Raw genomic sequence first — 24,001 nt, 5'->3', positions numbered from 1 at the left:
ATCTTGCTGCAATTTCATCCCTATAGACACAGATTGCAGTATTTCCTGTATGCAATACATGCCAGTTTTCTGTTGTTCCTTTACTCATTGCAGCTGAATCAGGGTCTAGTGGAAATTGGTCCACAAATACAATGGGTGTGAAAGGTGGTAAAAATTTATTTTCTCCCATGCACAACTCAGTTTTCTAGTACATTGTGTAAACTTCCACTTTGGTCACTACCATATAGGATACACTTGAAGTTTATAGAAAACTACAACTGATAGAAAGCTTGTATCACTCGTTAAACTTTTTGTGGTTTTTGCCTGATAGGCAGTGCTTTACCTTTTCTTTACAGGGTTTCTTCTTTTTTCTGCTTAGCAGCTTTTCCATTCACTTGGTTTTCTGGATGGCATATGGTGCCAGATAAATGGCACATTAAAGGCAGGTCAGTATACAATATAAGGGCTTTGTCCTCCTCCACACCTGCCTGTGGGAACTGTGAGCTTTGTCCTTTCACACTTCATAGAGTGTGACTTGAGTCTCCCTCCTCGAGGTAAGATGTCAGGTGCCACATCAGCTGCAAGGTCTGCCTTGGGGACATTAGAGTGAAGCACCACATTCATTGTGGTTCATCTCCATGAGGAGACTATTGTCCATGGAGTTACCCTGCTTTTCTTATGCTAGGAGATTCAAGCTGAAGCTCTGAGATGTTTTTCTTTGGAGAAGAGATGTAGTTAATAATGGATTTTTTTTTTTTTTTTGGTGAGAGTTGGGTATTCTGGCAGTTTGTCCTTAAACTGCTAAGGGCAGGGACAGAGTTTTCCTCTGGTTCTGTTAGTGGTGTTTTGAGTCTTAAAAGGAATCACAGCCCTGAGATAATGGGGGTTTGTATTCTCCACTGTTCAGACAAACGCAGGCAGTGTGAATTTAACAGTCATCAAGTAGGTTGGTTCCGACACAAAGTGTTTTCTTTTGCTGTAGGAACACTAAGCAGATATAGTGAAAATGGTCAGGTCTCCCCTGATTGGCCATAAGCCAGTCCAAAATACATACAGAAAAGTCTTTGATGATTTAATGTATGGGAAAGGACTTTAAAGCCTTAGAATTCACCCTGCCTTGAAGGTCCAGTAATGAAAGGGGAATGTGCTTTGATTTAAACACTGCCTTTAAACCACTGGGCTTTGTATTTAGATGCAATTAGGACCACAGCATGCTCCCCATCCAGTTTTCCCTGTAATTATTATCTTAAACACAGGACTGTTTGCCCTTTTGTTCAAGACTGCTGATATGATTTCCAGGATGCTGCAGGTGTGCACCTTCCCCAGTAGCAGCTGATAACTATGTACATTTGATCTGCTACATCACCCTATTTCCAAAACTGTTTGTCTTCTCTCCTATTATCTCCTTCTCTCCTAATACTATATACTAGTATTTAGTATTAGGTAATTCATGGTTTGGTTTCTTTTATGGAAAATGAACCAAACATTTACAAACCTGATCATGTACATGTAGGAGCCAACAATAAGTTAGCCTCCAGGTTCCTGCTAACCCACTGAAGTGCTTAAGGATCTGAAATAAATCCCTTTTTTTTTTTTCACACAAGCTTCATAACCTTGGTCTAATTGCTTATCTAAAAGAGAGATAGGTCTTAGGTATTGACCCCCTACCCCAAGACATAGCCCTGCTATCAGTCTCCCTGAAGTAACACTCCAGTCATCACACTTGTAGCTGAGAGATTAATAATGAATGAACATTCTGAATGAAAAAAGCAATTGTTCACACTTCAGCTTATGACTTATGACTGGAAGTACAACACCTGAGAACTCTTAAGTGGCTTAAAGCTCAGATAAGTTTTAATCTAAAGAATTATTAGTTGAGAAAGTTCTCTCTAATGTATAAAATGAAGAATAATAATGAATTATTTGAGCACTGGCATTTGAGGTGACTGGGGTGCTGGTGTTGCTGAGTGGTAAGTCCTGGAGGGCTGCAGTGAAGCTTCAAGGCTGGTCATAAGAGAATGAGATGTGAAAGGAGATGAAGGAAAGATGAGAATGGATGCGATGGTGTAAGAGATGCTGAGTGAAAGGTGGACTAATGTCTCATTGGTTGCAAGGAAAGAAGAAAGGCACACCATGGAATTTCATACAGCTCTTTTGGCTCCATACATGTCTTACCAAGCTGCACAGACTTACAGCTGTTTCAGTGAAAGTACTACTTTATCTTCCCCTCAGAGGAACAGTCTCACAGGTGTATCTGTATGAGTCAGCCGAGGACTGTGTACAGAACTCCTGTTAAAGGAGCCTCCAGATAACATATATATAAGGCAGCACAGAGACACTGACCTAGACTTGGAAGCTGTGTTCCTATGTCAGAACACCACTGCTGCCCTTGAGGAGAATATTCTTGCTATGCCCTGTCTACCCTGTTTCCAGGTCTCTGCATAGCACTGCCTTTCAGCATGAACACAGATCTCTCCATTCCTACTACAGCCCTTGAATTGTGCCCCTTACAGCCTTTTCCCAGAAGAGCAAATGGCATAGACCAACTTCCCACTGATCATCAGACACCATAGGTTGTGAGATCTGGCTTACTGTTGAGAACGAGGTGCTGAGATGTTGACACGTATGACATTGCGATAGATTCAAATCTTCTTAAGGGCTGAAAAATTCTATTGACATTGGTGGAATACCTCATAGTTAAACAGTGAGATCAGACTGTGGACCAGTATTAAAGCTTATTTGGACTTACAGTTTACGCACTTTATTTTGGACTAATAATAGTGCTGCCTGGGAGGCGTGTTAGCAGGTGCTAGCTGGAGAATTACATTACTGCTACATTTTGTAGTTGAGACCAGCTCTGGCAGAAGGGTCCTTGGCTTCTTCATGGGTAACATGCCCATCACTTGACTTCTGACCTGAACTTGGAGGGGCAGAAGTGATCCTCTCTCCAGTAGGAAGACATTAACTTTCTCTAAGAATCTGGCTCCTAGCTTTCAGCTACAGAGCCTGATGAATTAAGGCACCACAGTTTTCTAAGGCAGACTGCCATTCTCCCAGGAGTGGAACAGAGACTACTCATTTAACAGAGGACTTGAGATTCAGCTGAAAACCCAGAGGATCCCAGAGGAACAAAGCCAGTACTCTATTCACCACGTCACTCACCCTCTTCCCACACGCTATAGCATTACAGCAGGAACACTGTGGCTGCAGTCTTCAATTTCTCTGTAAAACAAGACCCAGCCATGCCGTGTGACTAAGGAATGTCAGTCTATTTTGATGTTAAGAACCAAAAAGTCATGGATGAAAGAGCATGTCAGGATTTACAGTCTTGCTTTTAATTTTCCTCAAGGTGCTGATTACCAGCAGTACTAAATCACGTTCTGTGGCCTGTCTGGACGGGGAACACCTGGGAAAGACAACCTTGATGTGCAGCATGGCTGGGCAGGGTGGGAGAGTGCAGCAGTCCTGCAGTAGCCCTGCAGATGGTTGCACCCAAGCTGCTGCTGGAGGCGTGGGGGAATTGGTGGCCCAGTCATCAGCAGGCTCTTATCCCTCAGTGACACAGATACAGTAATGACCTGATAGCATGATCACTGACCTTTGTTTTAAAAACACAGATGCTTTAAAAATACAAGGCTGCAGACAGCCTGCAAAAGCTGTCTGCATCCCAGAACAATGCTATTGCACAATTAAAATCCCATTTTGTATAAAGAAAACAAACCAAAAATTCTAGCCCAGTTACTCAACAACTCCAGGGACTGCCAAATAGTTTTTGGGAAAAAAAGAATAAAATTTAGGCTGGAGCAAAGGGACCTACCTAGATGTCGCTTCTTTGGTTACTTTGTGTGCCCATTTCTGATGTCCTCTCTATCCATGACAGTGTGCTGGCTGCTCAGTGCAGCCATACTATGATAAAAGCAGTGTGAGTCAGAGGAAAGAGAGGCTCTGACTGACATTTCTGTTCCTCAGTACCATCCCAAAACCCATTCTGGCACTCAGCCTGGGAACTGTCTTTGAACACTGAGATTATTTGTGTTCAGACATCTCTCTGCCTGTAGTCTGTTGAAGCATCACTCTCTGGAAATTGGTTGTGCAGTTACCAGGTCTGAGTCCCTTCATGAGTCTCAGCCTTCCTGGGCTGCTCCTCTGGGATGCTGCAGAACTGCAGTATTTGAGTGAGCAACTGAAAGGAAATGAAAAGAAACCAAAGATAATGCTAATTTTAAGATGAACTTTTTTAGTGTTGGACACAGACTAGAAGTACATTTAATAAAACATAATTTTTTTTCTTTATCTTTATGGGTCAGTTCTTTCATTCCTAGAAGTCAAAGCAAGGCCAATTATCACCTTTGCTACCTAGAGGAGACTTCAAGCCATAACATTCATAGGCTTTAAGTGTGAACACAACACAGGGAATTTGAGAAGTCAGTTTAGACTGGTGGTCCAGTTTGATCCCTCGTGTTAAGCAGAATAAGGTAGATGCTTCTCAACTGAACCTAAACTTCTCCAAGGTAGAGGGAATCCAGCATCCAGCTTCATCACAATCAATATGCTCCTCCAAGCAACTTTTGGCAAGCTTTACCTCACAGTGAGCCTCCAAAATGTGCACAGACAATACAACGCAATGTGACAAAATTATGATGGGCAATTTAAGCAAGGAAATTGCTGTGGGCTTGAATTCTTGCAGCATGGGTCTCCATATATTTTTTTGTAAGCTTTCTCACCTTATCTAGCTCTCCTCCAGATTTTGGAGATTTCAGACCTTTTTTTTTGCAGAGAACCATTTGAAAGTGGTGATGAATGTAGAAAGGACACCTCCCTTTTGATTCACTTGCTTTCCAATAGCTGTGTCACCAAAGCAGCAGAATTTCAGAGGTCTCCCTTCCCTATTTTGACCTTAAAAGTCAGTCTTAGGGTCTTTCAATGCAGTAAACAGAAGAGAAGACATGAAACACATCTTTGTTCAATCACATAACAAAATATTTCTGAATTAGAAGATAACCTAAACGGAGCTATTGAAAATGGAAGTGATTTCCCTACCAGTGCTGGGTCTAGTAGCAGAATTTGTAAGACCTGTGTAACTATGTGTTGTGAGAGACTGAAAAGTTAATGTCTCGGTCAGCCATTTGCAAAAGCAGCAGGTGCTTTGTTGATGATATTCAAGGTTACCCATTCAGAGAGCGTGAGCACCATAGGATGACCATGACAGATCAACCTTTGCTTTGCCAACAGCTAGGGTTTGAGCCACCTAAGAGAAGAAGCCAATATGAAGCAAACCCTTTGAGGTGGTGTGGTGCTTTTCATCATCATGCCAATGTTCTCCATGGTACAACTGGCCCAGCTGAAAGACTCCCCTCCAGAAAAGCTATCAGGACATTCACACTATTCATCCCTTCTGATGGGACGTAACTTGCCCAGTTGTAAAACTTTCTCCCACAACCACTCCTCAGAGATATTGCAACATTCACATGGAGACCTAAAGGTGCTCATCACTTCTGATTTGGTGTATTTGGCTCAACTATGCTGATGGGAGAGGTACCTGTCATGGCTTAGAAGGGATGATAAACCATCAAAAATCCCTGAGAGCCCCCAGACTCATTTCTGGGGCCCTCCAACAGAGGACTGCACATGATCCACAGTGTTACATCACAGTGTAAATCTCCACCCCCAGGGGAAGTACCTGGGTGCTCCCACCTATCCTGAGTCTATATTAACCCATTGAACCTTGTGTTTTGTGGCTTCCCTTTGTGGATCAAGACTTCAACCAACACCTTAACCAACAGATATTTAAATTGCAACAACAAAGTTTTGTCATTGGATCCATGGGTGGTGAGATGTTTCTATTCTTATCCTCTCTCTTTCTCTTTTTCTTCTCCCAACTTCTTCTTCTCTAAGTATATTGTAAGCCAGACTAAAAAATTCAAGTCAGTGCCTTAGTAAGAGCCTTGTTGTGTTGGGATAAGTGAAAGTTGGCTAAGGTTAAGTGTTCTAAGTTAAAGTTTGTAAAGTGCTTTACTTTGTCTGCGTGTTGTTTTAAAATTTGCCAAGTGCCTTAACCTACCTTGATGTTTTAAATTTTGCAAGTAAAAGTTGGTTATTGAACCTCCCGAGCATTTTGTTGTTTCTCTCACGTACCACCCAGACTGAATCTAGCAACCTTTCCCTAAGCCAGCTGAGTGGACCAGGACATAACATGTATACAAATAAATCAACCAGAAATTTATCAGGTTGTCTGTCCATCCTGCTTAATTACACCAGACAATCTCCTTTTTCAGAAAAGATAGAATTCTGACCTACTTCTAAAGCAAAGATTAGGTTTTGTACATTTCTTAATTATTTATAATTTCTTCATCTTTTGCCTAGTAAGGACTCTGGTGATAATTTCTTTTCAGCCAGATCTCTAATCTGATGTTGTCTCCTCAAAATGAAAAGGGAAGTTTGGCCTCAAAACACTGGTAATGTTAAAAAAGAAAAATACTTGGTACTCATTTGAGCTATGTTGATATATACAATTTGTAAGAACTTCATAGTCTAAATATCCCCAAGAAAAAAACATTTTTGTGGTGTTTCTGTTGGAAGAAGCTCAGCAACAAATAATGTGGCAATATTTCTAGTTGCAATAGTGCAAGGAGTCATTTCTAGATGGGATAGTAGAAATAACATGACTGAATTCTTTGCCCTAAAAAAATCTTTCTGGTATTCTTTCCATTGTAAAGCAGTAGGTGGGAACATTTTAATGGGAGATGTGGGAATTTCCCCATAGTCAGCTTTCAGGGGCATAAACTTCCCTAAAATATAAATGGGTTAAAACTTGGTCTTATAAACTTCTCTGCCATGCAGTTCATTAATCTCAATGTAGGCCAATCTTCCTCTTCCCAAGGAGTGGGTTATAATTAAATGACTTCTCTATATGCTTGGTAGTTCCCATCATATGCACTCAAAGCAGATATAAAAACACACCTAGAGCCACCGTCAACATCACAAAAACTCTTACAAAAATATTAAAGAAACCATCATCAACAATGTACAAAATCTATATAGAAATATTAAGACCCATTTAAAAATATTCTTAGCGGTGAGTTTGACCTGACCAGTTCAGAGGGTAGTTACAGGCAAGGTTAAAGATTCCTTCATAGCTGAAACTCCCTTGGAAACTGATTTTGCACTGAGACATACTGAAGTAGCATCCACAGTGATGCACATTAGCTCCCTCACCTCTATTGTAAATAGCAGAAACTCATTTGTTTCTATGGGTCCTAAGAAATGAGGCTGAAAGGAAAACAATCAAGCTGGTCAAAATCAAGCAAAACTTACTGGGTTTAGAACCTAAGCAAGGCTGTTCATAAGCAATCAGTTTTTCTTTGCTGGAGCCCCTTTACAGTGTTGGCCTTGGACACATTGAGCCCAATGGTGAAACTTCCATTGACAGAAATGGGGAAAAATCAGAGTTTGAGCCAGAAAGACATGCACACACGATCCCTCACTCTTTTAATTTCTGATTGCTGAAGTGAAACATTTGTTTGTTTGCTTTTTGGGTTTTTTATTGTATATTTCCAAGGTGTAATTTGGGCGGACTTTTTTCAAGCTTAGTTTCCACACATAGTATTGGTAAGTAAAGTTTACTGGTGGTTACAATGTATTGTTTGCCTGTAAAACATCAAGAATATAGTTTAAGCCCATCAGACAGTGAAAGCTTTATCTGGACACTGGTGGAATGCTTACTGTGAGAAATGCTTTGGAAGGAAGGGCTGAAATGAAGAAAATGCCATTGACACAAAATAGAAAGCAAAGAGACATGGTTTTTATAGGAAAAATAGTAAAGCCAGGAAAGAAAACAAAAGGGATATTTAACTATGGATTAACTCAGGTATTGCACCAGTCAGGGAATCAGACAATGTGAAAAAGTTTTTGATTAGAAGGTCACATGTTATGTATGAATTTAGAAGAATCTGCAGGAGGTATTTGAAAAAGAGAAGTGACAAAGGCTTGATTTGTTTGGGAGTAAATTTGGTTTAGCAGCATTTTGTACACACCATAGAGAAGCATGATGAGATGCAAAGCTTAAAATGACAGTTTGGAGTAGATGAGGGAAAATATTATCAAGGCATGTGCAGTGCAGTTGTGATTAAAATCAAATATTCTAACTTAATAGATATCTTACAAATATGAAATACCTATAGGCTTCTGTACCAGAATTATTAAAAAGGAAGTAAAAATATGTTAAATATGGTATTAATGTCTTGTCTACTCAATGATCATCTGGAAAACAAAGGTGAATTTAGTAAATGGATGAACTCAACACAAAGTGCGTGTCTCTGTGGTAGCGCTCATTTAGAAATAGAGAAGCTTTAGCTGACATAGGTTTAACCAGTTTCCAATGGAGGGAAAAAATGTTCTTTGGTAGTAGCTATAAAGTAGCAGGGGCCATACAGCCCCTAACTGCTGGTGAACAACCAAAACCAGTCACCCAGCCATCCAGAGAGGTGAAGTGGGTTGTACAGAGGTACCAATAGAGCGTATGTGCCTGTATGCCCCTTGTCCCCATCAGGGCTCCAGGTTGTTTTATACAGGTGGCACAAACAGGATTCCACCCAACACTCTGCAGTACAGGTGGGATATATCTGCTGAGAGCACTGATTAGGACAGATTCCCTATCCCATCTGTAAAGCAACTGTTAACACCAGGTCTTGTAGCTCAACTCCCTTAGGTAAGTTCTTTGCTTGCTAAAGCTTAAGTTGCTGGAAGGGAATATCTTCAAGTACCTGAATTACTCCTCATAAGAATAGGGGGATATTCTTTGAAATATGTAAAGCCAGAAGAAAGTTTTTGAGCACACTCACAGCATCTACTGTAAATTGCAAAATCTGACTTGGTTCAAATTATACTTTCTGCTTCTTAACTTTCTCTTGCAGAATTTTCCTTAGTCTTCTGCAATTAAAGCCTGCACTAAGTTCCAAAACCGAAGTACTGTATGTAAATGCCTAGTTGATGACATTGGATGATCTGGGTCTGAACAACATCATTATTGGAGAGCTGCTAAGTGATTAAGCTGTGGCAAACATAAAATGAAGGCTACCCTAGCACACTGAGCAGGAAAAGATGAGACAAACAGTCCACAGGACTGAGAACAGTTGCTTTCCTAGGAGGTGATTAATGGAAACTCAGAGTCACACAAAGTTGGTAAGAATTATGAGCCTTTGCTACCACAGTTATAGTAAAGCCTTAGAAGATAGATTTTACAAGGAACAGCAAGGACTATTTTCCAGTCATTTGGCATATGCCACTTGAACTCTTGTATCAATAATTTTTTATTTTTAATCGAAATGCTCCACAACATAAATAATTTCAGCTCAAACTTTTTAAAACGTCAGCATCCCTTCCAAGTGCAGAGAGTTCCTAATGGTTTTCCTGACACTTTGAAAAGGCATTTCTCTGCCGCAGGAAAGCAGAGAAGGAAGAGTAGAAAACTCTTGGAGGAGGCTTGTGCAGTGATCACTCTTTGTTTGGCTGTAGACAATTTAAGTAATGTTTCAAATCTGGCTGTAGAGTACAAACATTAGGGCATTTAGATTGAATGCCAGAACTTAACCTATGATACCACTTAGCTTGACCTATACAAAATGCCAAGGTTCTCATTTTTTAAAGCCTACAGTGCAAGCTGGGAAAAAATTCAGCAGCATGACTCAAATGCAGCATGTTTGCTCACCTGAAATTAAGCCAAAAGTTGAAAGTTATTTGAACATAACTTTCTGTACCTTAATTTTCACTTTGGATTACAACTGAGTGACTCAGTCATGACAAATCTAATTCTCTATGCTGTTCCTGTCTATCTGGCCTCCTTCTTTCAACAATTTGTCTGTGACATGGCTAGTTTTCTGGAAATTATTCACAAGTCATTTAAAAAAATAATTATTATCCTTTAGCTTGTTCATAAAAGTTTCCCTGAAATTTTTCTTCTTTCTAAGAGGATTTATTAGGAAAAAGATGTAAATAGAGTGGATAGGCAATTTTTTTTTTTCCTTTTCTTGCTATTTTATGATCTTGCAATTTAGATACCAGGACAATTGGTCTCAAGGGCATGGACACACTTAAAGGGAGTGTTAATTATTAGTACAATTGTTGAGATAGTTATCAGATTGCTGAGTTACTGGAAGACTCAGGCTAGCCTCTGTTGATTTACTTTTGTAGCACAGTTGTTGAGAAAATAACAGTGATGTAGTCAGAAAGCTTCAGCCTGTCACTGCAAATCTGAGAATCTGCTTGCCAAAAGGACCTGATAAGCTTGTAAAGGAATACCCTGGAGGCATCTGGAGTGACTGTCAGGGATGAGTAAGGTAGGGATGAAACTACTTGCCTCTCCCAAGCTTCCCTGGTGATATGTTTGGGATAAGACTGAAATACTTGTAGACTAGCAATGAAACGGTGTTCCCCTTCACCTTGCCCCACCCAGACTATGAGCATCACCTACACTTTTTTCCGGAGGCTGTGTGTTCCCCCACTGAGCTATGGGAGTCAGCTGTAGCTATGTAGCTCACCTGGGAGAGGGGCTTCTCTTGGAGAGGCAACCTCCTGAGCTGCTGAATGTCAGCATCTCTAACCTGTGCACTTCCTGGAGGGAAAGGGAAGGAAGTAAACCATTCATCATCACTGCACCACCAGTGGCTTTGCCTGCAGGAAGCTCCTGGCCATGATCCCAGTTGGGGGATAGAAAGTTGGGGTAATGGGAGATTACCTCTGAAATTTGAAGGTCTTTCACTAGGCATTGGTAGTGACGGCTGTGACTTTGGCCATTCTCCCATAATTTTCTGATATGGGGTCTACTACTACATATTCAACTATAAACCTTCATGGAGACTTTTTCAGGTTTTTTTATATTTCATATGAATTTTATTCACACTAATGATATGGCTCAAGATGATTGGTACTAAGTAGAGAACAAACTATAATGCGTTATCTTGGAATTTAGAGGTGAGAGATCTTGTAGTGGAAAAAGTAACAGACTGACAAAATTTCCTCCAAACCCTTTTGGCCAGTATAACATTTTTTTAGTTTAACACATTTCTTCCCTTGAGCACAGACACCAAAAGCCTTTGAGTATTTTTCCTGGTGTGATGTCTTCTTGACAGCTGTACTCAGAGAAGCTAGAAAGGAGCAGAATTACACTATTAGATCTCTCAAGGGTTTTACTTCTATTTTCATTTCATTTTGCTAATTCCTGACAGTTTCAATAATGTACTGAAATAAGTCCCACCAAAATAATGTTGGACACCTGGGAAAAAAGAAAAATCACATAGATCTGACTTTCATCATTGATTGCATACATGTTTTTAAAACTGCTTCCAAGTGATGGTGTAGGCAGTAATGCTCCATGGTAATTTGGTATGTCACAACACGACATAATGGAGCAATCAGGATTTAGAAATTTTGACCACATGGAGAATTCTCCATCATTTTCAGAAATAATTTTCTTCTTTCAGTGAGAACTTGAAGGAAACAACTATGTCCAGAGCGACTGGTTTAATATGAAGATATATTGAGGTTTTATGTAATGTTCTTGTCTTTCACTTGTTTTTGAAGTAATAAATACTTTTAAAAAGCTCCTCTCCATAGCATTAGTATGGTGTTATGTGAACAGGTTATTCAGCCAGATAACAGACAGATAGTAAAAAAGAACTTTTGCTCAGCTCTATATTAGGTTATGATTTGGTATAAATAATTGAATAATTTTTACAACTTTTTTATTAGGACATATCTAAGATCCCTCAGAAAGCAGCAGTTGCTAAAAAGTCAATTTTCCAATCATTGGTTTTCCACAGAAAGCAGAAATACAATCTAGGCCTCTGTAGACTTCTTGGTGAACGCTAAGATAACTATTAAGAAATAAAGTATTAAAAAATGGCAAGATGAAAATGTATATATGCACGTGGAAATGTTTTAGATTTTTTTATGAAGATCATATAAATAATTATTAGCTCTGTTGTGTGTCTGCTAAAGACATTTTATTAACAAACCTTGCTTTAAAAGCACTTTAATGCAGTTTAAATGCCTGAATTATAACACATTAGATAAAGCTTCTAATTTGACTTAATTGGAAAGAAGCCCCTTCTATTTTTTGGTGTGGGGAATGGTCTCAGAACAGTTTTGAGTGTGATTCCAAATTTTTCCCCTTGCTTGGTCTTTGGGCGTGCCCTTGGGGTGGTCCTGAGCCAGCAAGAGGTAATGCGTGTTTTCCTAATATGCGCAGGCTTCTTGGCCTGGAGATCCCTGCCAATCCCAGGTTCCTGGGCTGCTAAGGAGCTCCTCCTGGCACACAGGATGTACAGCCCTTTAGGCAGGGCAGGGCTGGTCAGGAGCTGGCCACCAAGCCTGGGAAACCCAGCACACACTTTGCCCAGGATGCTGGGGCTCCCTGTCAACTGGTTACCTGCAGCTGGGATTCATTGGTGCTGGCTTACTCCAAGCTTGCACAGCTTATGTGCCACGGCATGCAATCCATCCTCCTTTTCCTGTTTCTGGGAGGTTTTTGACATCTGAAGGCTTCCAGTTTTGTTAGTGGAGTGCCCCAGCTGATTTCCTCCTTCATGCATGTTCCTCTTACTGTTCTATGTCTCGTTTCATGGCTGTGTTCTGTTTATTTGAAATCAGGGCTTTTGTACCCATTTTCAATGGGTCATTTCTTCCTCTTTCATTTGCAGTTAAAGAAACTGTTCTTAAGAATAATCATAAAATCCATCTACTTAAAAGGCATGGGATCAAAATTCTTCCTAATATTTCTAAAGCCAAACATTTCCTCATACCACATGACTCCAAAGGAACAAGAGCACAGGTATGGATGTATTTAAGAAAGACCTAATACTAACTAATTTTCTGCCACATGTGGGGGTTGTGCCCCACAATGCTATTTTAAATTGACCTTGTGAGTAGTGAGGTGGGGATGTTTTTTCTTGCAAAGATTTATCTCCATGTTTGTTCCCAGGGTTTTGCAGAGCTGTCTGTCTAGAATTTCCACATTATAAATGGCTCTTGTTTTGGTAAAGTTTGAATTATTTTCATTAGCTGGTCACCTGGGGCCTGACCAGAGTCAGGCTAAAAACTTCAGACAAGCACTTCAGCTTTTGCAATCAGTCTCAGTCTCTCTCTCCTGTCATCCCCAAGGAAATGAAAGGCAGAAACGTTTATGCTTCAGGTTAATGTTTTAGAAGTGTTTGAAGCGGGAAGCAAATGGACTTATTCATAAGTTCCTTGAGGATGTTTTGTTTCAGTCATGAGGACTAAAACTTTCCTGAATAAAGGCCAGTCAGGAAGAAGTGACCAGGGGCAGGGTCTGCCTTTGGGATGTGCTCCAAGACCTGGGCACCTGGAGGGAATTCACCTTTGAGAGCCTTTCTGACAATCAATGGACTTTGGGAGGTCAGTCATAGAAGCAACTCATACAAGTCTTAAACTTAAGTTAGACCAGGAGGAACTGCAAATATCTAGATCTATATAAAAAAAATCATGGAGAAGTGAAAGGAAGGAGCTGGAAGAAGCCTCTCATTTACCCTAAGGAAGAACCATATAATTTAATCGCTTACATAAATAAGCATCCTTCTGGAGGGTGCCTAATTTTGAATATAACATCACATTTAGCAAGAGACCTATCTTAAACAACCAGCTTCCTCTTTAGGAAATCAGAACAACTAGTTTTCTCTTTGGGAAATCAGAACATTGTTTCTATCTGGGTCCTTTACAGTGTTCACAGTGACAGTGACAAACCTGAGCAGAAGTCATCAGGGACCAGTTGAGGACAGCTGAAAATCCGCAACAGCTATCTGGTGAGAAGGTGGCTTTTGAGTCCCTGAAACTATTAGTGTGCTTTAATTTTTGGGAGCAAATGCAAGGACTGAAATTTACTCCAATTTCCTACTAAAGGTGCTGTTAAAACTTCTTTCCACTAATGAGCTACAAGGCAGGCTTTGCATTTTAGGAGGAAATGTCAGAATATAGATTTATATTGACTGAAGTTTATTTTCCTGTGCACAGAATATTATGGCAAATAGTATAGGTTTGCAATAAGAAACTTGTTTCACTTCTGACTGCATACATTGTTTGGTGTGTTCCTCTTTTTCTGTTATTCTGATGATGTGTTGGTCTTGCAGATTCTAGTTCTCTCAGACATTTCTCCTGTTAAATGAAGTAAGAGTCAGCGAAGTAAGAGTCAGAAAAGTAAGGTCAAAACAAAGTTGTGCTTTTTTTTTTTTTTTGCTTTATCTATTTGAAGTTATAATGAGCCCTCTCAATTTCTACAACAAATCTTCATTGAAATTAGAGTTGAATTAACATTTCTAACACCAAAAAAATGGTTCATGATTGCTTTCTTACTGTGTGTCATGTGTGTGCCAAAGCCAAATGTAGGAGAGCAAGGGGCACATATTGCATAAGGAGCCCATATGAGGGAGCCCTGCAGCTTTCTCAGAAACCATTTTGTCACTACTTTCATTGGAAGACTTCTTTTTTACATGTTTACCCTTCACAATATTTTGTGGGTTGACCTCTGATGTCTAAGTTTGGTTCTGCTTTGTATCGCTTGTCTCTTTGTGTATTGCTTTCTGCGTCTGCTCCTTTGCTTTGGTTGTTTTCCCTGTTAATTTTGCACTAAGGCATCAATAGTATTGTTTTGGTCTGTAGGGCTATGATTCAAGGCAAGGGCAATACACAGATCTAAGCACCTGAAGCATTATGAAAATATAACCCTTAGTGGAACAGTCATGCCTTACTTTCTTAAAATACCCTCTAGTGTTAAAATCTCAGTAACACAGAGGGCTTCTGGTCACAAATTCATGGTTTCTAAGAGAAGAACTTGCACTTTTGGAGAAAAATTTTTGTTGCTCTTGTTTGACATACACTTTCCTTCTGAATTGTCGAACAACTCAGTGCCCTCCCATGCCACCTGTAGCATGATGCTTTTCTTCCACACAGTGACACATAAACATAAATCTAATACTTTTTTGAAATGTGTGCCTATCCAAGCTGTCCCCGGTCAAGGGGATGTTCTTAATGGGTCACCATTGCCATCTTTCCTTTGCCATTGCAGTGCAAATAATCTAGAGTGAAAGTACATCATTTTTGGGAAATCCCTTGGTATGTCAGAGATAAATTGAAACTCTCCAGGTTATTTGCAGGATCTGGATCAGTTTCGTCAAGGAAAGAAAAAGTCTTGTAATGATAAGTCCTGTAATAACTGTAATGATAAGCCACATAAAAAGTCAATCATCATTTTAATTTTCAAGGACAATAAAAAATATATCTGATCTCCATGAGAGGCAATTTCTGAAGTGCCCATTTGGTGGAAGATTTGTTTTGTCTGCATGGAATCATTCATTAAGTATCAGTAGATCTGGAGGTTGGCAAGGCAGAGCCTCCAGCTCCGCTATCTTCATAGGTGCACCACGATTCTGATGCCTTTGGTAGAAAAGACAGGGCAGAATCTTATCAAGGATGGTGGAAACAAGGATATGCCTTAACTCCAATTTATCTCTTCTTCAGCTGGTTAAATGAAGTCCTGAGCGACAGCTGACGTGCAACCTCCCCTCCCCTCAGAAGACACAGCACCTCCTCTACAACAATACATGGAATCCTTCCAATCTGCTCCAGCACATGGTCCAACCATCCTGCCTGCCCGTGCCCAGCTCTGACCTCCCGGTTTGCATGGCAGCGTGTCGTGGCTGAGACTGCCCCGCCAGCTGGCTGGGGTGAATCAACAAGAGGGAATTGACAAAACGTTTTTCCTGACATACTTAGAATATTTCACTGGGGAGAAATCTCCTGAGATTCAACATCTGATTCTTCAGGCTGTCCTCGGAGATTAAAATAAAGGAGAAGCAGAATTAAGTCATGCATATTGTGATTGAAAACAAACACAATGGGTCAGATTCCATCCTCGATTGCAGCCACACTGAAGTCTCTGTGGTTAAATGAGAGTAAGTGAGGACAGAGTTTGACCTGGTGATTGAAACTAAAATAAGTTTGTCCTTGTCTATCATTTATATTATCTGCAAAGCTGCAGAGTATTCCATCAGAGGAACCATGAGAAAGACAAAGATCCTGTATCAAGGGGGGTTTAATTCCTCAAGGATGAAGCAAGATAAAAAATAATTATTTGCAAAAATAGTTTTGGCTGACAGAATAAGGCGGATTTGTGTCATCTGACAGCTATGCATACTGTGCGGCAAATGATTAAATAAACAGATTGCTGCTCAAGCAATTTGCTTTCAATTTGAGATGCCAAAGCCACTAGAATAATCTCTACCCACTGAAAGAAAATCACTTGGTTGCACTGTGGCCACACAGAAGGCCCTTTCATTAGCAGGGTTTGCCTGCAAGATGGCTTTTTTGTGGAAGAAGCATCTTCCACCTGCCTAGTGCAGACAACACTGAGCTAACTGAAGGCATGCAGACCTCTGCTTACTCAAAGGGGTTTTGTGTTGATGAAATGAAAAGAAATTTCATGCATGCTTTTTCCTCTCCAATCATTCTGCCCTCTGTCCTGAAGCTCTGACAGTAGTTGGATTCTAATGATCCTGCCTTCTGCATACACAAAAATGTTTTATAGCAATCTTTCACAACAATCCAGCCCCAGAGAGGTGTGCAAATCACACATGCTGATGCCAAGTGGAAACCATAGAAACCACATGAAAATTTATTTGTTCTTGTCTTACCTGTGACCTGAATGGGCCCATCCTGAAGCTCCTGTGCAGTCTCCTGCCTGTTTATGTTCATGCCCATCTGTTGGCATGGCACTGCACCCACACACCAGACAGTCCATCATGTTCACTGCAGCTGATGAAGGATCTGAACTGGCAGCCTGCATGGCTTTATAAAAGGCTGTGATTTAGTGCATGTCTGCACATGGAGTGTCTTTGGAGCTCTGTATAGTGTCATCCTATCTGCTTAATCTCACTGTCCAAGGGTTAGGATTTTTTTGTTTTGTTTTGCGCTTTCTAAGCGCCTGCTCTGTCATCTGCATACCACATTGCATTTCATATTCATCAAAGGTATTTAGCACTTGACAGGGTGAGTGTTCTAGCACTCTAAGATTTCTATGAAAACTTTCACCCTTATTTGCCTCATGCATAAAAATACAGGTTTTTTTCAGTCTGCCAGTTCAGAAAATGCAGCTGATAACTGTTTTTCTTTTGGTTCAGAGCTTGGTTTTATCCTTAGTAACAGACTTCAGAATTTTACTTAATGAAGAGGAAAGTAGATTCAATCTATATTAAATGAGAAAAAAACCTCATCTGCAAGGAAACTTCTCTAAATTTTTTTTGTGCAAAAGGAGGAGAGACTCCACCAGCTATGCAGTGAGGAAAAGGAAGTTATATGTTTGGCCTTCGAATACTTGCTTTGGTTTCAACATTGCTCTCTGTGCAAACTTAGCCTTTGGCATATTTCCATGACCACCAAAATATATGTTTTCAGAAAAGAAGCTGAAGCTTTTGCTCTGGATTATTTTATGTCCGTTATTAGATAGTTTCTGAGAGCAACATAGGGTGCTAACCAGAACTGGACCATCGTGCACCTTGTATTTTATTTTCTCCCATATGATACTGCCTATGACAAGCAGATGCATTTAAGATATGAAGTTCAAGCCTTATGCTTTTTCATTTTCCCCACCAGACAGCAGACAGATGTCTGAAGTGCAGAGGAGAGATGTCTCTCCAGAGCTGCAGCCAAACTCACCATGGCTCTGGGGACCCTCAGCAGTGCTCAGACCTCTGCTCTGCCAACTAATAATGCAGCCAGTGGCACAGAGACAAAATCTCTTCCCAGGAATGCTACAGAAAAAACACCTGGGATTTAAACTGTGTAAACTTGTTTGCACGCCTCATGCGCATAAGAAATTGGATAAATGGAGGATAATTAGCAATGTTTTCTTTATTCTATGAGGAGAAGTAGGAAAGTGGCTGTAAGAGCCTTTTCAGAACCTGTTCCTAGGGATTGTCTTTGCAATTCCAGTTGCTTGGGCAGCTCTCTATGGAAGAGGTAATATAAGTACAGTTACTGCTTTTATGCCAAACCAGCACTGAAAACTCTAGTTCAGAGACAAGAGAATGAAAGATAGCAAAACACGAAGCATTCTGTTAAAGTACCTCAGTCATATGAATGAAACCCAAGAATTTCTGGTAAATAAATGTCCATTTCAACTTTTCTTAAAAAGCAGCTGCTATATCACTTCTGAAACAGCTAGTGTGCACACATATTTCCCATTTTCTTATTGTAATGATAAGATTCCCTTGCATCCCACTCATCTTCTCAGCTGGAGAACATGCCCACCACTGGCCCAAGATTTTCTGCAAAACCATCTCTATATATTTGGTTTTTCTCATACCTTGCACACCCTGTAGAAGCGTACGTAAACAACAGCAGAAAAATCGTGTCCAGAGTATCCTGCCTATTCTTAAGATTGGATAAGAACCAAAAAAAAATAGCATTTGTGTTTAAATCAAAGGAAATCTGGGTTTGCTGTCAGGACAAGCAGAACTACTGATGTCTCCTTACACTAAAGGAAAAAGATGAGTTGCCAAACTTGGTCTATATGATTATAATTACTTTTTTATGATCCTGAAAGCTGACAAAATCTCTCTGCATCATTCACTCCAGTGTCAAATCCAGACAAAAATAATGGGATAGATAGTTGAGAATTACCTTTCAATAGCTAAATATCAATAATCTGTCAAGTGCATATCAAGATTATCTCTAGGAGAGGCCTCTAGGCTTCTAGATTGGAGGAAGGCACACATATGCTCCTCACCATTTGTTCCTCACCGGTATCTCATAAGCCTTTGATTACAAGGGGGTACTGAGCTGGATGAAGTATCCTCACAGTCTATACAAGTCCTGGGTTTCTTAGTCCTTGAAAGCTGTGCCATAGCTCTGTGGTGAAGTTTTAAACATCAGTTATCAAACTTCAGAGTCTACACAGATGCTGCCTGTCGAAACTGAGCTAGGCCCACTTTGTTTATTAAGACTGATTGTAATAGTGACAAGTCATTGGTATGATGTCAAAAGAAATGAAATTTCCTGTCCTACAGATCTAGGTCAGATTTAGCTGGGACACTTATGGGATATCTTTTCTCTGTAAGCAGATCTCCACAGGACTTCCATGAATGAAATCTCCCTCCTAAAGATCCAAATTTTTCCCTGAATCTTGGTAGAAATGGGAATTAGGAACAAGAGAGAAGAACAGATAGATAGCATAGGCATTTCTACAGGAAACCAGGCTAAAATTGTTCACTGAAACTTGCTTATTAATGTGGCTATTTTGCCATTTCTTGTCCAAGGATGACCTAAAATGCCAATCTTAAGTGATCTTTTTCCATCTGTTCCTGATTTGTCTTCTTACCAATATTGATTTCCATCAAAATATGTCAGGGGGCTGAGGAGTTTCTCAGATGATGCACCAAGAATGAAGGAAGCCTGTTTCAGTAGCATGAGTACTACTTTCTGTGATGTGGCTTTTGTCAGTGGTGCCCATCTCTCTCTTGGATGTGGGGACAAAGGCTAACAAGCTTCCTCCTGCCGGTAAGTGGAGACCAGAGGCTGGTAAAGGGGATCGTGTGCTGGGAAGGGAATGAGTTTTAAAGTAATCTGGGCAATGACAGGCTTGAGGGCTCTGCAGCTTGTAAGCAGCATGGACACTCACTGACCTTGCTTTCTTTGCCTCATTTCCCCTGATAAATGAGTGTGGTGCTCTGGGAGTTCAGGTCTCCCCGCCCACGGCAGCGCAAATCACTTCAGTGAGGGGATAATTGAGTAAGCGAGAGGATTTGCTCAGAGACCTTTCACATGGTTGCAGCTGCAGAGGGCAATCACTTCCCCACTCTGTCTGGGCTCTGAAAGGTGAGTCAAATGGAGATCAATGCCAGCACTGACAGAATGACTAGAACTGAAAGGAGAACACTCCAGAGTGGATAGGCAGACCTGCAGCTGAAGTCAGCTGTGCTCTGGGGCTGGACTCAGCCCCCAGCACACTGGCCAAATGTGTGGTCACACACCCTCGACACGGCGCAAGTGCAAGTAGATACAGCTCCTATTCCTTTGTCAGGAAATCTCAGAGCAGCTCGCTGAAGCTCCTGCACAGGCTCTGTACAGATGGCCAGCACATGTGTGGTAGGCACGCCAGCCTTGCTGGGCATATGCAGATAACTCTGAGGCAGAGCTGGATGTTTGGCTGCCTGAGGAAGCATGAAGGAGCGGAGAGAGAGAGAGAGACGACAACTCTCCTACCCATCTCTGTAAATCAATGGCATGCTATAATAATTTCCATCTGCTATGGAACCCAGCCCTAAAGCATGTGTTTACCATTTACATACATTTTTATAAAAACCCAATCACCTGCTAACTGCAGATTTTGTCTAGAAACAGCTTGAAATTGTTTTAGGAATGCATGGATGCTATCACAGCAGAGCAAACTGGAGCTCCCACGTGGGCGAGGCAGCAGTGCCTGCTCCTGCTCACCTGCCTGGAGTCAAAACCCAAGGCTTGTGCACAGACACACCAGTCATGCTCCTTGGCCATGTAGGTGTAAGAGGGCCTCTGAGTGATGTGAAGGCTGTGCAATACCCAGGGGTCCAGAGTCAAGAAAGTGCTGAAGTTCCCAAATATTTATTGGACAGAAGCCATCAGGTTAATTTTTCTCCTTTAAAGTTACGAACTGAGAGGGGTTTTTGTTTGGGTTTTCTTACAAGGATAAAAGAAAAAAAAGAAAAAAGAGAAGCTGTCTTGGGCTCTACTCCATTCATTTGGGGAAGGTGATTTCAGGGTTTTTACAAGATTTGAGGTGATGTAGAAGTAAAATAAGAGCTACCACTTGGTAGCCTCACTGAGCAGTTCAGGTTTCAGTATTACAACAGATAATTTGATGTGAAACCAAAACAACTGTTAAACCTTGAAAGCTGCATAAAGTGAAATTGTCATCATCCAGTCAATTTTTATTCTGAGCACCTTGGCTCTGAGAGAAGTCAATAAGAAATGAAGGTGCTGAGCTATTAAAGTATTTAGCCTATAACAGTGAAGGACACGTTCTGCACAGACTGCTGGTTATGGCCATTCCTCATGACAATCATTAATTATGTTCAAATGTAACTTAAACATGTGCCAGAAGCTTTGGAGAGACTAATCCTTGGAGAACTGGGCTCAGGACCAAATCTCTACATTAACAATAATCCTTTAGAATAAAATATTGTTAAATTATTAAACTAAAATATTTGTTTCAGACTGTGAGAATATGTGAGTCTCTTCTTGGCTGTCACCTCTCAAAGAAAGGGATGAAATTTAAGTTTCATGGACACTAGTGCAAGTAATTCAATACTATAATGATAGCAAGCCTGTACTGTTACAGCTAGTGAAAATTCATGATGAAAGAGTAGCATGTCCAGACACAGGTTTTATTAAGAATCTGGTTCTACAAACACATTTTTTTAAGTAAGTAACTTTTAGTCTTTTGATAGATCCAAAGAAATCAGTAACTGTTCACAAAGCAGAATGGATTTGCATGCACTGCATATTTGCAGATGACAAGGAATAATTTCATGTTTATGCTAATCTGTAGAATTTAGGCATTCCCCTGCATTAAAAATTTCTCCAGAGTTATTTGTAATTTTTCAATATGTCACCTTTCTGGTAAACTCTGTAATATCAAATATAGAGTCAATATTAATCAATATTGACAAAATCAATATCAAATATTAAGAGAAGTGTAGCTCTGAAGACTGAAAAACAACTATTGGTCTCTGTCAAGACTGTCAATAGTTCCAGGGTTTTACACCTTAAAAATATCAGGAAAATGTGATGCTGTCCACTAATCATTATAAAGTAAAGTAATTATTTTACTAGTATTGCCTTAAAATAAATAATTTGCTGTGGTTAAAAAAATTAAGACAATTTAGCTGATTGATGAAAATAAAATTATCCTAATGAAACATGATGAATAATGTGGCTGTTGTGCAGCTGTCTCTGCCAGTGCTGTGTAGGAACAGACTGGGCAGTGGGGAGAACATCTGACTGTACAAATCCTGCCTTTGACCCAGTGTCATGCTGCTGCTCATCTCAGCTTGGGTGGTGAAAAGCCTCGATCTGCAGCTTCTCTGTCCCAGCTGCTGCTGCAGCCCTGCAGCACACGGCTGTAATTCAGGACAAACTCAGGTCTGGGTTCAGTAAAAACATTGCCTGCATCCCTTCTATGAAGCATATTAAGAAACTTATGTGAGGGCTTCAGCTTTAGGTTGATAAAAGTTGCTGCTTCCAGAAATTGAAAATTGATAAAAGTTGCTACCTCCAGCTCTGGCATGCAAACCTCTTGCAGTTTCCCTGCTTGCTTGGCTGTTTTCCCATCCAGGATGCTGAACTGTGAGTTTCAGACCAGAAAACTGGGACCCTGAACAGGCTGGCTCCTTCTGACTCTATTCAGCTTGAAACCTTTCCTCCCCTCACTGTACTTCACACCCCAAAAGCCTGAGTTGTTTCTTAGAAAACTCAGTCCTTTTCTTAGACAGGCCACCTCTTTCATATGTAGGCAGCTGTAACAGTTTCTACCTCCAGTCTCTCAGATTAGGGTTGTACTTCCTCCATGCTGCTATTTCTGACTATAAGTTAATTTTTCTTTGTGCATTGTAAAAACAAAATGAAAAAGGCAAGAAAGAAGGTTTTGGGTGAGTTCATGGTTTAGGTATTTTTTTTCTGTAAATTAAGATGCAAAGTTTGTAACATCCTCTTTGATAGTCCTTATGGAGGACATGTGTTCACCTTCACCCAGGCAGCAATTTTTAGTAGGAACTTGTTTGTGTAAAAATTCAAGAAATACATTAACAGCAATCTTTACTGGTCCTCTGGCTTGCTATTATCAGTTAGTATGCTCCAGGCATCACAGAGCACATGAATATTAAAGAGCAATTTTTAACATTTTGATGTTTTGTTAGCACTTTGTGTCAAAACATCTTCCTACTGGGATGCAGCGTGATGACACTGTGTCAAAACAGAATATCATCACCCTGTGCTAAAATGCTGCAATGTGATGACATTTAGATCTACATGCTCCAAGAGCTACTTGTACCACAGAGGAAAACCTTTCTTAAACTGGTGGTGGCACCTGGCTGGAGAGCAAATCTGTGAGGTAAAGATGTAGCATATAAACTGTATATAAGAAAGGCAGAGAAGATGTTTTAGCAGACAGTAAGAGCTGGTACAAAAAATCAGGAGACAAGATTTTTAGCACTGCATAATAAGCATTAAAATATCCATAATTATTTGAAGCTCAGGATAAAATCACCTGTTTCAACATGGTCCCTCATTATCAGTATCAATTATTCCCTGGATTGTCCCGTTTGCTTATTGAAAAACTGATTCCAAAAGTATAACTTTCATTAAAAAGTTACTTTTGAATGAGAAAACAAATTAATGAGATTCCTTTACTTCTAATTCTTTTCTTTGTACCATCAACGCCTTCAATAATTGAAACAAACTGAAAATTTAAAACAATGCCCTGAATGTTTTAAAGTTAGTATTGGAGGAGAGTAGGATATCAGACTATGGAAAAGAAATTTCTGAATGAAAAACATGAGAAGCTTTGGATTCCAAAGGTCTATTTTAAATCAAGAAACTATAAACTTCTAGTTGTAGTTGAAAACCAAACTAAAATACTCTTAAGAGGTGTTGTGAAAATACAAACTACAATATCCTAAGAACATTTGAGGGACTATAAATATTTTCCAGTTCTTTAAAATATTTTTGTGTCATATTTTAATTTAAGATACTTGGGAAGCTCAGACTGATGAAAATAAAGGGATATAGGTCTACCCTTTCATCAGAAGCTTAGTATTTTATACTTTTATCCTTTACAGAATTACTAGACCATGAATTCAGAAAACAAATAGATCATATAGTCTTAAAGACATCTGTTAGGACCAAGCTGTGAAAGTTCTATATATGTCTCTGATTCTAATGGTTCTAAAGAAACTTCTCCAAGCATGTGCCAGACTAAAGTGAC

The sequence above is a fragment of the Molothrus aeneus genome, chromosome 3 (assembly GCF_037042795.1).
Source record: "Molothrus aeneus isolate 106 chromosome 3, BPBGC_Maene_1.0, whole genome shotgun sequence".
NCBI lineage: Eukaryota > Metazoa > Chordata > Aves > Passeriformes > Icteridae > Molothrus > Molothrus aeneus.
This window is presented reverse-complemented; position numbering follows the sequence as displayed.